The 13,909-nt window shown below is 45.2% G+C and overlaps 1 protein-coding gene across 13 annotated transcripts in view; it reads right to left on the bottom strand.

Annotated features, from left to right (window-relative positions):
- The window catches only part of SEMA4D (semaphorin 4D), a 106,363-nt gene that overhangs the window by 47,152 nt on the left and 45,302 nt on the right, over window positions 1–13,909 (bottom strand). The window contains exon 1 of one of the 13 annotated variants that reach the window (XM_051641862.1): window positions 1,119–1,140. The exons of the other annotated variants lie outside the window; for them this stretch is intronic. The gene's annotated coding sequence lies outside the window, so the exon portion shown is untranslated. Of the gene's footprint in view, window positions 1–1,118; window positions 1,141–13,909 lie in introns of those variants that run through there. 13 annotated transcript variants of the gene reach the window in all.

Raw genomic sequence — 13,909 nt, 5'->3', positions numbered from 1 at the left:
CGAACTTTTTAAACCACCACTTTTGGGACATGTAAAGTTCATATTCACACACAATAGGGTGCATTCACTTATGGACGCAAATGTTCTTTCAGAGGCAGCATTTGAATATTTTGGTCAACTAATAACATAGTCTTTGAGCAGCAGAGGTCACTGGGGGCATGGCCATATTCAACACATTTTTACTTCAACAAGGTCAGTATAAAGGAGACAGCTATGTCTCCTCCTACCAATACAAGCATAATCACTTATTAACCTTCAAGTTCCCGTTCTCCTATTGTCAGGAAAGAAGCAGTCCAGAAAATGACCTGCTGGTGCTAAAATCTCAACAAGAGGAAACAGCAGACGAGCCTCCCAACCTTACTCTAAGTATTTAATGAAAATTGAGAGAAAATAAAGTTAAATTTTGCTTGTAAGCTTGGTTACTGTTCTTTAACAGAATGAATGAGGCACACTACAAGAAAATCAAGAGTTAAAAAAAACAATGAGAAAATCTGAACTATAAGCTTTGCTTCACAGACACGTCTTACCAAAAAGACTATCAGTTGCCAATTATGTGGAAATGTCTGATAATACTAAAAAGCGAAGTCTATTAAAGTAATGTATTTTCATAGTCACTACAACAATAAAGAAACCCAGAAAATATAAAGTGAAAATCAACATGCTGTATTATACCACCTAGCATCTTAAGAACTTAGAACACATCTTACGTCACTTTTAGGTAACACCTATGTCACTTTTCAACTATTACCCCAGCACTTCCTTTTTTTACTTTCTCTCTGATCCTTCACATGAATTGCACTTACCACTGTTTTAAGGTGAAAACCTAAATATATTCAAGAGAGTTACTTGAACACTGAGATGACAAAACACCAGGTGTTATTTCAGAGTGTTCCATATTTAGTGTCCTGACACTTCTCTTTCTCTCTCTCACCTTGAGAAATGCATGGCCTCTCCCAAAAAACACAGGCAATGAGAAGGCATGGAAGTAAATTTTTAATGCATACAGAACAGAGTATTTTACCATTATGACAGTGTAGAAAAACCCTGTCACTCAGTAACAGATGATTCAGCCTTTTCAGGCTTTCAAGACTGTTAAACAAATTATGACAGTTACTTACAGGTGCCGGATCCTAAAGCTTCTTGATTCTCAGAGGAGGCAAATACAAAAGCCACCTTGTCCGCATGTCCAAGGTTTTCAGTACCAAAACATCCTCGGCCAATCTGCCCACTGAAAACACACAACTTAAGTTGTATACACCCCTGTGCACTGTGAACACCATGCACTGCTCAGGGGCACCTACAGCAAGATCATAAAATAATAGTATAGAATAACAAGAGTCATAGAATCATTAAGGTTGGAAGACAGCTTCAAGATCAAGTCCAACCATAATTCAACTACCATAATCACTAAAATATATCCTGAAGTGCCACATTTGAATGCTTCTTTTAACACCTTCGGGGATGGTGACTGCACCACCTCTCTGGGCAGCCCGTTTCAATGCCTAACCACTATTTCAGTAATGAAATTCTTCCTAATATCCAAATTAAATCTCCCCTGGCACAACTTAAACCTATTTCCTCTTGTCCTACCGTTACTTAGTTGGGAGAAGAGACCAATATGGGCCTCTCTACTACCTCCCTTCAGGTAGTTGTAGAGAGCAGTAAGATCTTCTCTGAGCATTCTCTTCTTCAGACTAAACAATCCCGTTCCCTCAGCCTCTCCTTACACAACGTGCCCTCCAAACCCCTCACCAGCCTTGTTGCTCTTCTCTGGACACACTCCAGGACCTCAATGTCTTTGTTATACTGTGACACCCAGAATTGAACACAGTACTCAAGCTGTGACCTCACTAGTGCCAAATACAGGGGTACGATCACCTCCCTACTGCTGGACACACTGTTTTTGTTATATGCCAGGATGCCATTGGCCTTCTTGGCCACCGGGGCACACTGTTGGCTCATGGTCATCTGGCCATCCACCAGTACTCCCAGATGCTTTTCCACTGGGCTGCTTTCCAGCCACTCTTCCCCCAGCCTGTAGCATTGCTTGGGGTTATTGTGACCAAACTGCAGGACCCAGCACTTGGTCTTGTTAAACCTAATCCCAGTGACCTCAGCCCACTGATCTAATCTGTCCAGATGTCTCTGCAGGGTCTTCCTACCCCTGAGCAGATCAACACTCCCACTCAATTTATTGTCAACTGTAAACTTGCTGAGGGTGCACTCAATCACCTCATCCAGATCATTGATAAAAATAATTAACAGAACTGGCCCCAGTTGTGAGCCCTGGGGGACACCACTTGTAATTGGCTTCCAGCTGGATTTAACTCCATTTATCACAACTCTTTGGGCCCAGCCATCCAGTTTTAAATGCAAATGTATCTTTTAAACAAACTTTAAAAGTGCATCCAAATCACTGCCTTCCTTGTTTTGTTTAGTTTCATTTTGTTGTTGTGGTTTGTTTTGTTTTGTTTGTTTTCCTAAAATCAATTAAGGTGGAGGAGGAGTAATTTTCATCTCCGCATGCAAAACTAAGAAACAGTACTCCTCCAACCTGCACAGTAAAACATTTTGCAACTTACTAGGGAGAAGTCCTGGCTGTGGCTACCTGTCCAACCCAAGTAAAAGCTTTTCTGATGAGAAAACGGGCAACTTCAGTTCAAAGAGCTAGAGTCAGCTACTTGATTGTATAACCTACAGCATAGCCTCCCCCAGGGAGCTGGACAAGGTTTCTGAAGTAGGGGATTTGAACAAAGTTATTCAAAACAGTGAAGAAATAACAAAAACAAAACTCCACTTTGTTTCACTATATGAAATTCAGAAATTGAACCTTGCAGCTATATTTATTATTAAAAAAACAATTAAAATTCACAGGTGGAATTTGCTGACTTTTTTGTAAAAACAAAACTGCTCATGCCTGTAAAAAGTCCCCAAAAAGCTATACAAAGCTCAAGTTTTACAAGTTACGTAAGGACATCTCTATGACTTACGAAGACAGGTAAAATTTCTTGTGCTTCTGAACACCCTTATCTTACTCATCACACATTACAACTCCCTTATCATACACATACACCCTTCAAACTACCTTACTCTCTGTTGTGTCCAACTGCAAAAAATCATAAGATACAATTTATCTTATGTCATTAGACTGGTTAGTGTGACTCTTCCCATCATGTTAAAAACATGTCAATTCAATAGAAAAACTACCAGAATGGACTGCAGGAAATTCATACATTCCTGAATCCTCCTGCAGTACATTCCCAGTTTCATTTGGGACAAAGAACTACAACATCCAGCTGGCAAGTGGATCTGCAAAAATAATTGAGTTTTCAGCTTCAGATGTAGCAAGGAGATGGCAGGGTTCCTGCTCCCACCACTTCACTTGTCACTCCATGGAGGTGCTTTTGCTCCCCACTACCCACAACCAGCTTTGCAGTTGATGAGAATCACATTGGTTAAGCAGTAAAAGCTGCATATTTTTTTCTTACACCAGGCATGTATGTATCTTGAAGGCAGTGCAGTAAAACTCTCTTTTGAAATGTCAGCTTTTTTCTTGATTAAGAAAAACACATATTGTATTTGTATGACAGCTACTTGAGGAGTCACCATGAAGTGCTATCAAATCTCGTAACTACCACGCTGAAGCCAATGCCTCCATGCAGGTGCTCTTGTTTTGTAAGCTCTTTCTGCAGCAAGTTTCAATGCTCACATTTTCACATGAGACACAGAAACACTGGTATTTTGAGTTACACAAAACATTAATCCCTTCTTCCCTCTCAGTCAGTCATAGGATGGAAGTTACACTAAAACTAAAACCAATCAAGTTTCCAAAATTTAGTTCCACTGAGAACCTGCTACAAATTAGAGATTAAGAACAACAGAAAAAAAACCCCAAAACTACAACTGCTAGTTTTCCTCAGGTCTGTTTATCCCCATATTAATTGGGAAAAAAAATTCAGATAGTGTTTTTACCTTCTGTAAGGGTTATGCCCCTTACCATAAAAAGGGTATGTCTCCCATTAAACTATTTCACTATATAAGGACGATTATATGGACACCACTCCTGCACGGTGCCTCTGGCACCTGGAACCGTGAAGACTCAAAACGCTGGCTCCTTGCTGAAGGGTCTATCCCCCCCTGCCTGTGGCGGGTCTGTCCTGCCCCGGGACTCAACACTGGCTGGGCCAGGGCTGGCGTGTGGATGAGATAATTGCATGGTGGCACCTGAAACTCACCCTAACCTAAGAGAAGTCACCGGACAGCAGCAGGTGGGGGCTTCTGCCTCTGTGAGAGAGGAGACTGGAACTCGCCGGTAGCTTAGACGCACACTATGGTGCTGCAGCCTGCCAGACCTTTGTGGGATTCCAGGGGCGAATAAAGGCTGAAATCGAACTGTTCATTTAAGAACAGAGAACTGAGACCCCTGCCTGCAGCCGAGGACAGCGCCGAGCCCAGGGCGGAGCCGAGCCCGCCAGGAGCCCCGCCAGGAGCCCCGCCCCACCGCAGCTGCCTCCCGCGCGGCGCGTGCCCGGTGCCCGCTGCCCGCCTGGTGCTGCCTGCTGCGCACGCGCTGCGTGCCCGCTGCCGTCCAGCCCGGGAGCCTCAAGGCGTCAGAGACACCCGCGGGTCGTCCCTGCTTTTCTCTCTCTAGAATTCACTCCCCATTCTCACACGCACAACGGCGATCCCAACGGGGGGAAACTGCGACGCGTTCTAAATCACCTCCCTTCAGTGGCTTGTACTACAGTTATGTATTTGTACATCTCCATTTTGTTTATAAAGTATCAACACGTATAAACCCCCCACTCCATGTCCTCATTCCCTTTGTGAACAGAAGTGCGTACTAATGGGGAGGGGGGAAGGGGGTAGGCAGGTATCAACTAAAGCAAGGGGGAGGGGTTAACTGCTCGAACCTTCTACCTTCAATTCCAGTTTTTTGTTACATGACTTTTGGACAGCAAATGACAAGTTTTATTTTCAGGTACAGCATCAATAACACCAAGCAGCAATGCAGTTTTTACTGATATGAGCAGTATTTTACATGCTCAGGTCTCATACCTGACCTGTTACCAGCTCACTGTTTTCCTCCTCCCTCTGCAGTTATTCGACTTGTAGTATATGGTAACCCACTCTTTGATCTTTACTTTTATTTAATTACAGCACATTTAGGCTTTATAGATCCTACACAGCAAATGTGCACAGGTACAAAATAATGCAAACATCTTTATGGCACATGAGAAATTTTGCAGTGTGTCAGGGTGAATGGCTTAAAAATCATCCCCTTGATCCCCAAAATGGGGCTGGAGAAAACAAGCTAGGTAACTGCTCTTCCCCCTTACAGTTACAAGGGGTCCAGCCTGCTTACTTAAGTTGTCCAGCCCATTCACTACCACTGGCCACTTCTGTGTCCCCTGGTCTCCACCAATCCCCACTTGATAGCTCAAACTTTTGCTGTTGTCCAGCCAAGTAAGGAAGTCAACTGAGTACCTTCTTCAGGTTAAAACCCGCCTTAAAGAGGGAAAGAATCAGGGTAGTTCAAATCCATCCACAATGCCTCTTTCAGTTGCAGAATGAGCTTGCATTGGGTGTTGCACACATCATTGGAGACAGTAAGCTGCAGCCTTCCTTGGTAAAAAAAAGTAGGAGTGGGAAGCCCAGTAAGTGCTTCACTCAGAGCCCTCCCAGCCTCACCTCAGGGCCAAAATAAGAAAAAGCAAGGAAGAGCTGAAGGATCCTGGATTGAAAAAGAAAACCCTGAAGTACAGAGGACTGTCTGCGATTAGGCCTGTGATGGACACCATGTAACTCTCCCTTCTGCTGCTGCCACAGGGACCACCAGGGGATGGAACTTTCTGCAGGAACCTTTCCTGGAAAGTATCTTGAAAAGGAACAAGTCAGAACTACCTAAGCGTAGAGCTACGTCCCCAGTAGTAGACATTGCTCCCCTCCTACTGCAGCATGATTATGAAAATGCTTACTTTATTTTATCAGGGGTGAGTAACAAACTACAGCTCCTCACCAGCTAAACCCTGGCCACAAGGGTGTTAACTCTTAGGTTTACTTGCATACTTAAGATACACAGCTGCCTCTGAAGGACTGGCAAAGAGCATGTACCATGGCACAACTGCATGTCCCAGCCAACCCTATGCAAATCAGTAAAGACCAGATTCAGGGTCAAAATCCAGAATTCACACCACAAAGCAAAGGCTATTTTAAATACCCGAGATCTTAAATACCCAAGATCTCGACAGAAGATTAACCCCAATAGCAGACTGTAAATCACATTTTCTTGGCAAGCAGCAATATTTAAGAAATCATCACCATAACAAAAACACATGAAGCAAACAGTTTAAGTGGGAAGCATTTTAAAAGGTTTGGGGGTTTGCTGTGTTTAAGGGTATGCTACCTCAGAAAAGGAGTTCTTGCCATGTTAATACCTCTACAGCAACCCTGGCATTTGTTATGCTGAAAAGTAATGCAATCATTCTTTTTTAAAAAGCTGCTAGTGGTTTTCACAGGTAGTACAGGCATGGATTTTACTACTCATTATTAGACTATTATACTACCACTCACTAACATTCATTATTTTTTAAACTAACTACATACATCAAGGGAGACTGCACACTTCAGTAAGATATACAATTATATACCCCAGCAACTACAAAAAATTATGTGTGAGCATGTCAGGAACAGGATTAACAGAAGCTTTGCGTACAAAACATTCTCATGAGCATTACTGGGATTTTAACTCCTACCAAGCCTAAAATGAGCGTTTTCTTATGCCAAATGGAATGTAGCAGAGAGAGACATTATTACACTTGATTAACTGTCAAGAATCTTATTTGCATTATCATTAAGGACATTATGAAAGATGGGTGTGAGCTGCACAATGCAGAGGTTCCGCCTCAAAGTTCCTTGACAAAATGTAATTACTCCAAGTTTCCAGCCCTTGAACACTAAATCTGAGCTTTTCAGTATTACAGAAAAGCAGAGCTGGAAAATTATTTGGAAGTATTAGAGGCAAGACAAGATTTATGTGCTTACTTCAAGGTTTAGGGCTCAATGGTGAAACACAAAGCCTTCCTCAGTGGATCTGACTTCCAAATGCAGCACCAGTCAACTCACATTTTCTCTTAAACTAGACATCCCTAGACCCCTCACAGCTTTCATGTTTCAAATGTCATGGTTGAGAAATGAGGTTAAGCTCAGTCACATGTAAAAATTAATCCCATCCTAGAGAGGTATGTCATAGAATTTGATGACAATTAATGTTACTTGGGAACCAGATTCTGCAGAGTTGCTCAAGCTGTTAGCTGCTTCCCTGTATCCCTTTATAACCTTCTGCAGTCAAAAACTAGAGACATCACATCACCAACAGATACACAAAGGAAAAGGAGAACATGTCTCTTTTCCTGCAAGTCCTGAATTGTCTCACAACAGTTGCCTTGACCAACTGGACATTGTGCTCAGGTGGGGTCCTCATTCAATAAGCCCCCTGGACCCTGTTCTCACAAGGAGAGCCCTTTGTTTGGGTAACCACCCTGATACACAGGACACTGTCCTTAAGGAGCAGTGGCTGGCAGGAGGAGCCTTGCGGAGGAAGGGTGCCACCTTGCAAAAGCCCTGTGTACGGCCACCAAACAAGGTGCACACGCATAAGGGCATTGCTTGGTCAACCTGGCTGGAGAAGCTGGGTGACCATCTGGACCCCCATGACCCACCAACTCATTTCCAGAACACTGTGAAATTCAACTTTGAGAGTATAGTGTGGTGTGTTTTTTACAAGCTTTATAATCTTACCCAATTTTAAGTAAAGTTGCGTTTTGTATAAGCCTCCTGGGTAATGGTCTTAGAGTAGAGTGCAGGGAAGTCCAGAGTTTAATCTCACCAAATTGATTATTAAAAGAGATTAACTGAAGAGAGGAGGACTGGATCCTGCCGTCCCTAGACTCCTCTCTGAGGAAGTGTTTAGAAAGCAAGAGAGGGCTGGTCTGAATCTCTCTGGACTGATCCTGTCTCTGGGGAGCTTTAGCCATACCCACCTTGTGGGACATGGCAATGACCCACAACAGGCAGAAACATAACTCAAGAGGATACCATCATTGGATATACTCTGAGTGTCACTGTGCATCACAAAATACCTCCTCCTCTTTCAAAGCACACTTAACAGAGTAAGAAACAAACCTAAGTCCCTATATAACCTGTAGAATAAAAGAGTCATTTCTATAAAAATCATAATTCTGTATTAACTCAAAAAATTACACTTTTAAATTCAAAGTTCTCTGTTGCTATATTGTTTTCCTACATGTAAAATTCAATGGTAATACAGTTAATTTGCTAAAAGCTTGGTGTTTCATTTTGGGTTGGTGTCGTGGTTTGAGCCAGAATGAACCCACTTTTCCTTTCATAGAATCATAGAATCCTAGAGGTTGGAAGGGACCTCGAAAGATCATCTAGTCCAACCCCCCTGCGAGAGCAGGGTCACCTAGAGTACATCACACAGGAAGGCGTCCAGGCGGGTTTTGAATGTCCCTAGCAAAGGAGACTCCACAACCTCTCTGGGCAGCCTGTTCCAGTGTTCTGTCACTCTCACAGTAAAGAAGTTCTTCCTGACATTGACATGGAACCTCCTATGCTCCAATTTGTATCCATTACTCCTTGTCCTATCACTGGTCATCACTGAAAAAAGCTTAACTCCATCTTCTTGACATTCACCCTTTACGTACTTGTAGACATTGATGAGGTCACCCCTCAGTCTCCTCTTCTCCAAACTAAAGAGACCCAGCACCCTCAGCCTTTCCTCATAAGGGAGATGTTCCACTCCCTTAATCATCTTTGTGGCTCTGCGCTGGACTCTTTCAAGCACTTCCCTGTCCTTCTTGAACTGAGGGGCCCGGAACTGGACACAATACTCCAGATGTGGCCTCACCAACGCAGAATAGAGGGGGAGGAGAACCTCTCTTGACCTACTAACCACACCCTTTCTAATGCACCCCAGGATGCCATTGGCCTTCTTAGCCACAAGGGCACACTGCTGGCTCATGGTCATCCTCCTGGCTACCAGGACCCCCAGATCCCTTTCACCTACACTGCTCTCCAGCAGGTCAGCCCCCAACCTGTACTGGTACATGGCGTTTTTCTTCCCCAAATGCAAAAATCTACACTTGAACTTCATCAGATTTTTCCCCACCCAAGTCTCCAGCCTGTCTAGGTCTCTCTGAATGGCAGCACAGCCTTCTGGTGTGTCAGCCACTCCTCCCAGCTTCGTGTCATCAGCAAACTTGCTGAGGGTACATTCTGTACCCTCATCCAGGTCATTGATGAAGATGTTGAACAACACTGGTCCCAGTACCGACCCCTGAGGGACTCCACTAGTCACAGGCCTCCAACTAGATTCTGCCCCATTGACTACAACTCTCTGACTCCTTCCTTTCAACCAGTTCTTGATCCACCTCACTGCCTGATCATCAAACACATACTTGATCAACTTATCTACAAGGATGCTGTGGGAGACGGTGTCAAATGCTTTACTGAAATCAAGATAGACCACATCCACCGCTCTACCATCATCTATCCACCTAGTAATTTCCTCATAGAAGGCTATAAGGTTAGTCAAACATGGCTTGCCCTTGGTAAAACCATGTGGACTGCTCTTGATGACCCCCATCTCCTTGACATGCCTAGAGATAGTGCCAAGGACAAGTTGTTCCACCACCTTTCCAGGGATGGAGGTGAGGCTGACCGGTCTATAGTTACCCGGGTCCTCCTTCTTGCCCTTCTTGTAAAGACTGGAGTGACATTTGCTATCCTCCAGTCCTCAGGCACCTCTCCTGTTACCCAAGACTTAACAAAGATGATGGAGAGTGGACCAGCGATGACCTCCGCCAGCTCCCTCAGCACCCTTGGATGCATTCCATCTGGACCCATCGATTTATGGATGTCTAGATTACTCAACTGATCCCTAACCCAATCCTCATCTACCTTGGCAAACTCCTCCTTTATCCTGACTTCTTCTGGGGCTATATGAAACTGGGACTCATGGGGAAAGCCTGCAGGAGTAAAGACAGAGGCAAAAAAGGCATTCAGCACCTCTGCCTTCTTTATATCCTCTGTCACCAGGGCACCCACCTCATTCAGCAGTGGGCCTATATTGCCTCTGGTGTTAGTTTTGTCGGCTATGTATTTGAAAAAGCCCTTTCTATTATCCTTAACCCGACTTGCAAGGTTAAGTTCCAAGGAGGCCTTAGCTTTCCTAGTTGCATCCCTACATTCTCTGACAACAGTCCTATATTCCTCCCAAGTGATCAGCCCCTTCTTCCATGATCTATAGATTTTCCTTTTCCATTTGAGTTTGCCCAGCAGCTCCTTTTTTAACCACACTGGTCTCCTAGGTCCCTTACTAGATTTTTTTACCCATTGGGACACACTGATCCTGTGCTTGCAAGAAGTGGTCCTTGAATGTTGACCAATTATCTTGAGCCCCTTTACCTTCCAGCACTCTGTCCCATGGGACTTCCCTTAACAATTGATTGAGGAGGCCAAAGTTTGCTCTGTGGAAGTCCAGGGTTCTGGTCCTGCTGGGTATTCTGTTCCTCCCACACAGGATCCTGAACTCCACCATCTTGTGATCACAACAGCCAAGGCTGCCATTGACCACCACTGCTTCAACAAGGCCCTCCTTGTTGATGAGCACAAGATCCAGCAGTGCTCCTCTTCTAGTTGGCTTGTCCACCATTTCCATTAAGAAGTTGTCATCAATGCACTGGAGGAACTTCCTAGACTGTGAAAGGCTGGCTGTATAAGTCTTCCAGCAGATATCGGGGTAGTTAAAATCTCCCATGAGGACCAAGGACTGTAGTTGTGAGGCTGCTTTCAGCTGCCTGTAGAAAGCCTCATCAACTTCCTCATCTTGATCAGGAGGTCTGTAGTAGACCCCCACAACTCTATCACCCATACCACCCTGCCCTTTAATTCTTACCCACAGACTTTCAACTTGCACCTCATCAGCCCCTGCACAAAACTTGATACATTTTAGTTGCTCTCTCACATAAAGAGCAACTCCACCACCTCGCTTCACCGACCGATCTTTCCTAAAAAGCACATAGCCATCCATGGCCACATTCCAGTTGTGTGAGCTGTCCCACCACGTCTCTGTTATTGCTACCAGAGCATAACCCTTAGATTGCACACAGACCTCTAACTCTTCCTGTTTATTCCCCATGCTGTGTGCATTGGTGTACAGGCATTTCAGGAAGCAAGCAGAGCACACTGGTGGGACCAAATCCTCCTTAAGACCACCTTCCCTCAGGCCCTGGTATGTTCCTCTTGGGCTTGTCCCTAACAGACCCAGTTTTCTCCCCTTCCCCCCTCACATCTAGTTTAAAGCTCTCTCAATGAGCCCTACTAAGTCCTGCCCCAAAAGCCTTTTCCCCCCTCTGGGACAGGTGCATCCCACCTGCCACCATCAGGCCAGGTGTCTCATATAGCAGCCCATGATCAAAAAAACTAAAGCCCTGCCTTTGGCACCAGTCTTGTAGCCGTTCATTGATCAGTAAACTCTTCCTGTTTACCTCCCCACCCATTCTTACAGGAGGTATGGAGGCAAACACTACTTGCGCTTCAGACCCCCTAACTAGCCGTCCCAGGGCCCTGAAGTCTCTCTTCATTGCCCTTACATTTCTTGTAATAATTTTGTCACTGCCAACTTGAAAAATCAGCAGTGGGTAGTAATTGGAGGAATTTACAAGATTAGGGAGTTTCCTTTTAACATCTCTAATGCGAGCCCCAGGGAGGCAGCAGACCTCCCTATGCGATGGATCTGGTCGACAGATGGGCCCTTCTGTTCCCCTCAGAAGGGAGTCACCCACCACAATTACTCTCCTTTCCTTCTTAGTTGAAGAAGTCCTAAGGCGTGGGGCTGAGCGACAAGTCCTAGGCGGTTCACTAGACAAACCTATCGCTCCAACTTCATTTTCCTGTCCCTGAAGTTCCAAGGCTTCATACCTATTCTTCAAGGGCAATCTGGAGGGTGGAGGGGGTTGGGAGGGTTTTTGCTTGCCTCTCCGAGGACAGACCTCCCTCCATGTCTCTAAAGTTCTCTCCTTCTGTCTGATGACAGGAGGGGAGGGGATCCATCACTTGTTCTAGCACCTCTTCCTTCTGCCCTTGCCTCAGGGTTTGGCTCCACCAGTCTATTTCGCTCTCACATTCTCTGATAGTTCTTAGTCTTTCAACCTCCTCTGTCAGTTTAACCACCTGCCTGAGGAGATCATTGATTTGCTCACACCGCACACACGCGGTGCCACTGGCTCCCTCTACTACCAGTGCCAGGCTCAGGCACTCGCTGCAGCCAGAGACCTGCACAGCTGCGTGTCTGCTCGGAACCTCCGTCTGAGTTCCCACATCCTTTTTCAATACGGTTTTAGGGCGTGTTGTCACCATGCTAGAGAAATTTACCGGTGTTCTCTGCTTCCTGCCTGCCCTCGCTCTCCGCGTGCGCTCGCGCTCCCCGCCCTCGCGCCACTCCCTGCTCCTGCCGCTGCCGCTCTGCGCTGCCGCGCGCTCTGAGGGAGCTGCCGAGATGGCCGCTGTTAAACCTGCCGCCGTTCTCAGCCACACCCCTGCACGTCAGCCTTCCTGTTCCTCTCAGGATTCCCGCTCAGAGTCGGGTCTGCTCGCTCTGCTCCGGCTTCGCCCTCTCCGGGAAGCCCGGCCCCTTCTTTAATCCTCAGTAATTAAAGAAGCAGCTCTCACCGCTGCCGGTGCCGCTGCCGCTCTCCGCTGCCGCGTGCTCTTTCACTATTTTTTTTCCTTCAGTAAGCTTTTTTTTAACTAGCAAAGTGTTCCAACTAAGACTGATAACAAACGCTGGATCGTTTTTGTTATTGCTGGGACTTCAAGGTCACATCTTTGCCCTGCCGGCTCAGACACTACAGGGAGATCTATGACTGAGCCCCCGCCCACCCCACCCTCCCACTCCCCCCTCTTACTCCCCCCCCACCCCCGGTAGGAGGCTGAATTCCTGCTTCTTCTTCCCTTCTCTTCCATCCACGGCTGGCATCCAGGGAGGACTCCGTTCATCCATCACCATCGACCCCCAGGCTCGAGCTCTCCTGACCCTCATAACTGCTCTCTCTGGCAGCTCCAGGACTTTTCAGGACTCTTCATAGCTAAGGAGAGTGCTATGGGAGTTGCTGGGGGTGGAAGGAGGCAAGAGGGGTTTTGCACGTTCCTGAACACATTTTTATATAATTGTATATCTCTTCTTTTATCATTAGTATTTAATTAAAGCAGTGTAGTTTAGTTTCAACCCAGTAAAGTCTCTCTCTTTTTCTCTCTCTCCTTCCCTACATCGAGAGCATTGTTGTCGATTCTGAGTCAAACGGTGACAACTGGGTTTTGCTTTGTTTTCTACTAAGGGTAGATTTAATACAGTAAATAAAACAATAATTCTTACTAAGCATTTGTTTCCTTTTCACTCTCCCTTGGTGCTTCTCCCAGTTGTCTCTAATTGGAATATTAACTTTAAAACAAAAGCATGTAACAGCAAAACAAAGCAATGCCCCAGCATTAAAGTGTGAGCTTACAGATGTTATTTATGAACAGAGGACACTTCGCAGTCTTCTTTCCAGCAAACTATTACTTAAGACTTCTTTAAGGCCATAATTTTTTTACTTAGAAATTAAAAAAACACTAATCTTGAAGCTTCCTACAAGATGTACAGTCTTGCATTGAGAATTTAAGTCTATTAACAATCAGCCTGCTTTTCTTAAGTAACTTCTGCAGATCTCTTAGAAACCATCCATGGAACCCGGGAGAACAAAGACTATAAGCTGAACACCAGCACTCCAGATTAACAACCATTTATTAGTTATTTTGCTACTGATCCTCTACATTTAAAACCAGAATG

The sequence above is a fragment of the Apus apus genome, chromosome Z (genome assembly GCF_020740795.1).
Source record: "Apus apus isolate bApuApu2 chromosome Z, bApuApu2.pri.cur, whole genome shotgun sequence".
In the NCBI taxonomy this organism is placed as follows: domain Eukaryota; kingdom Metazoa; phylum Chordata; class Aves; order Apodiformes; family Apodidae; genus Apus; species Apus apus.
The sequence above is the reverse complement of the archived record's forward strand: the minus strand, read 5'-3'. Positions and strand labels throughout refer to the sequence as shown.